General features: G+C 39.1%; 1 pseudogene across 1 annotated transcript; it reads left to right on the forward strand.

The window, feature by feature from the left end:
• The first annotated feature begins 536 nt into the window (after window positions 1-536).
• Window positions 537-3,709, forward strand: LOC308641725 (RNA-binding protein 4-like; annotated as a pseudogene). Its single transcript has 3 exons — window positions 537-571; window positions 690-753; window positions 2,690-3,709. The product of its transcript is annotated as an RNA-binding protein 4-like (transcript).
• Window positions 3,710-4,534: the final 825 nt, after the last annotated feature.

Genomic DNA, 4,534 nt, shown 5'->3' on the forward strand with positions numbered 1-4,534 from the left:
TAGAAAAAGAGAAAAAAAAAGACCTAAAATCTACTGGTCTGAGTATTATCCTGCAAAGAAATATGCAGAGAAAATTTTATGATCTCTCACTTCACCACCATATACATGGAAGTCTTTCATATTCTTCAATTATTTATTTAATTGGTATTCAGGTACTAAATAATATTCTTGAGACTGGGGATATAATAAACATACACATAAGATCTGAGGTATTAGAAATATTTGATGAAATAAAAAAATCAGCAGTAAAAATAATTATATAATATTTCAGGAAATAGAAAGTTCTTTGATAGAAGAGATTGAGGCGATACAGACTGACCAAAAGTAGGAGGAACATAGTGACAATGGCCAGGGAAGACCTCTGTGAGGAGATAATACTTAAATTGAGACCTAAATGATAAGAATAAATCAACTCTTTAAAGAACTGAGGAAGAAAATTGCAAGAAAAGAACTATCACAAATATGGGGTACAGCATCCCTGGGGAAAAATTCCTAGCTAAGCATTCAGGGAAGTGAAAAAGGTGGGACAGTTGAACATGGCAAGCCAACAGAAAGAGTGTCCTCAGAGGAGGTTAGAGAGAGCACAGGCTAGGCCATTTAGAACCTTACTGACCACTGCAAAAAAAGGCAAAGTTCAACCCAATAGGAACCAGTGTTTTTGGTGATTTGTAATTTGATGTCCTCTGTAGAGACTTGATAAAGAATGTTAAATTTGGAAATGAAGCTGATTGTAAGGCCATTTTCAAAGACCAGGTTAAGATTATGTTAGGTTTCCAAAATAACTAAAATGTTTCCCTCTTCTGCTTTTATCTTCCATCTATTTATAGAGTTTCTTTCAATGGTTCAGTATATCCCTGGGGCTATAAACAGCATTTATGTGCTGCTGCTGATTTCCAAGTTTATATCACCATCCCTGCCTTATATGCTGAAATACTAACTTCCCTACTCATCTAAAAATTTGTCAGCTCCCTGTGGGTATGATTTATGAATCTCAACCATAGTACTTCTAGAGCTCGTTCTTGAACTTGAACATCCATAATCTCATTTTCCCCCTAGATGATCACTTCTTTGTAAATTATATGAAATATGCCTATTTGCACAAGCATGTAGGATTCAGACCTCTTTGAGGATATTTATGGAGACCGTTTTTTATATAAACTACAACTTTTCTTGAAAAATAATGAAGTTGTATAGAAAAAATCTGGGAGTTTTAGGAAGATAAAAACATGATCATTTTTATTGTCAGTAGTGTGTTCATAAGTAACCATATTTACATATTTTTATGATGATGAAGATCCATCAAGGAAATTCATTGCTCAGCATTCTTTGGCTCTGGCTATACTTTATTGGATTACTGAAAACTTCTCAACCAAGGCAAGCTCTTCCTAAGACTTTTCTAGTTCATGACTTGACATGGCAGTATTCGGTTTCCACAAAAAATGACATGGTATTGTAATGTCTACCTCATATATACATATGTAAACTATATACATAATAGCATATTTCATAGACAGTAGTTTGGTAAATAGACTGAGAATCTGCACTTATCATTATCTGAAATTTTATTGTTTATTTTTTTATCTTATGAAAACATTGAGATTATGAATGCAAAGAATTTGTTCTTTTTAGTCACTACCTAGTCCCCAGAATCTAAGATTATATCCAAAATATAGGATAACCTAACACAATTGCTCCATGAATGAAACTATAGTTACCAGAATGTGATAAGGAAGATATAAAGATCTGAAAAATTGTAGACAACTCTGTGGTAAAAAGGTGGATTGGTTCAGAGCAAGACTAGAGTTTTCAGTCATTACAATACATGTTTGTTTTTTTTTTAAGTTATGACTCTGGACTAGTGTTATCACTACAGATGCTTTTAGTAGTTGGGTAGGAGTAAAGATTTGAATAATTGAGGACAAGATATACTTTTTTCTATTTGAACAAGCAAGAATTACATGTGCCAATATGGAAACACTAAAGCAGTTATCAAGAATCCTTTATTGGTGGCCAGGCATTGTGGTGCATGCCTGTAATCCCAGTGGCTTGGGAGGCTGATGCAGGAAGAATGCAACTTCAAGGCCAGGTTCAGCATCTTAGCAAGGCCCAAAGGAATTTTGCAGGACCCTGTTTTAAAAAAATAAAAATAAAAAGTTCTGGGGATGTGACTCAGTGGTTAAGCAACCTTGGGTTCAATTCCTAGTCCCCCCTTTCCCCCCCACAAAAAAAAGAGAGAGAAAGAATTCTTATATTTTGGCATGTATTATTTGTTGTATCTGGTAGCTACACAGTCCTTCATTAAAGAAAGAGGTCAAGTATATAAATGTTCAAACTTCCAATGCCCAAATAGTTCTTAAAACTGAAAAAAAAAATCACCATAACAGTGGCTTACTATTCTCAGTCCCTATCTCACTCAGAAATCAACAGGGAAAAATAAATAAACTTTAATATTCAAAGCTACAGTACACAACCAACAGGCAAACAGAAATGGGTTGAAGTAATAAAAAGAGGATTCCAGCAGAACTGAAACAAATTAACTTCATAAAAAATGTAACTTTAATAGGAAACTAAAAAACAACTAAAAACAGCTTTTGAGCTTTTTGTCAGAAGCATCCACACCACAAGGAAGACGCCCTGCCATTTCCGTGCCGCTGTATGGAGATAGTGAAGCTGTTTATTCCAAACCAAGGCCATAGAGCAAGAGATCTGCTCACTCTTCGAATGGTATGAGAAGGTACTGGAATGTGACATCATTAAGAAACATAGCTTTGTGCACAAAACTGCAGCTGAGGATGCCATATGCAACCTGCACCTCTACAAGCTTCCTGGGGTGAATATTAATGTAGAAGCCAGCAAAAATAAGAGAAAAACCTCAACAAAGTTGCCTGTGGGCAACCTCAGTCCCACCTGCCCTGACAAGGACAAGTAGCTTCAGGCCAAGTTTGAGGAGTATGGTCTAGTCATCGAATGTGACATGGTGAAAGTGTATACCTTTGTACACATGGAACAAGCAGAGGATGCAATGGAGGCCATCAGGAGTCGTGATAACACAGAGTTCCAAGGCAAACGAATACACGTTCAGTTGTCCACCAGCAGGCTCAGGACAGCGCCAGGGATGGGAGACCACAGCTGCTGCTATCGTTGTAGGAAAGAGGGACACTGTTCCAAAGAGTGTCCAGTCCTTCGGGCAACGTGGCAGATTCGACCTAGCAATATAATGAGCCCTATGGTATGGTATAAAGCATACACACAGTAGTGTATGCTTTATACCATGAGCTTCCGGAATTGGCAGTATTACAAGGCTTAGGGAAGAGGGGTATGCCTAGTACAAGCGCTGCCGAGATGTGGGGTTCTATGAGGCAGTGATGGCTGCAGTTGCCTCTGCGAATAAGCAGACCCTTGTCCCAGCTGCCCCACGTTCAGAACACAGCCATGGTCAGTCACCTCACCTCCACCTCTCAATCCCTATGATAGACACCGGTTGTGGATCTCAGGCATTGCTGCTGCCACAGCTTCCACTTCACCTTATGGGAAAAGGAGCCTCCTGTGTCATGCTACAGCCCGGGTCCTCACTGTTAGAGAGGGCTATGGTTATGGGCATGAGAGTGAGATGTCCAAAGCTTCAGCAGTCCAGCGGAATTCCCTGTATGACATGGCTGGGTATGAGCTGGAGCAGTTTCCAGATCCCGTGGGATACTCAGCCTTTTAAAGCTTGAGGTAGGATGTGTGGGGCCTGAAATTCCGAGTTGCAGTTGTGCATGAAAATACAACCTTCATGGTACCCCATCTCCGGGTTGTTCTCTGCTCTGTGCATTCAGTCCTCAGGAACCATGCACTTTAACTTTCCTTGCTAAATTCAGACCTTCTCCTTTCCTTTCCTCTCACATGCCTATTTCCCTTTTCTTCTCATTGTTCAGGACTTCCTGTAGCTTTCCTGTTCACTTTCTGTTCTCCCAGCAGGCCTCACCGTATGCAGAATCTGTGGTGGGTGCTATGCTGTCTCCTCCGCACCTCCTGCCTCCAGTGGGTGTTGGATTTGGGAATGACTTGATGAGAGGGTGACTGCTACTAGGTTTCTTTTGGCCCAAAGAATAGATTTATAGAATTGAATCACTATTTTTTCTTTTTTTTTTATTAGTTGCTCATGACAATACAATGATCTTGACATATCATACATTTGAATCAAATGGGGTATAATTTCTCATTTTTCCGAGTGTACAGGTTGCAGAAACACATTGGTTATACAGACACATATACATACAGCAATACTAGTGTCTATTTTATTCTGCTAACCTTCCTATCCCCCTTCCCCTCCCCTCTCATCACCTCTCTCTACCCAATCTAATGTGACACCTTTCTTTCTTTCTTTCTCTCTTTCTCTCTTTCTCTCTCTCTCTCTCTTTCTTTCTTTCTTTCTTTCTTTCTTTCTTTCTTCTTTCTTTCTTTTTACCCTCACATCATCATACATGTATTTTGTATAATGATGAGGGTCTCCTTCCATCTTCGGTGCAATTCCTCTTCTCCCTCCCATTCC

Source organism: Spermophilus citellus (genome assembly GCF_964194105.1).
Source record: "Spermophilus citellus genome assembly, chromosome: 2".
Taxonomy (NCBI): domain Eukaryota; kingdom Metazoa; phylum Chordata; class Mammalia; order Rodentia; family Sciuridae; genus Spermophilus; species Spermophilus citellus.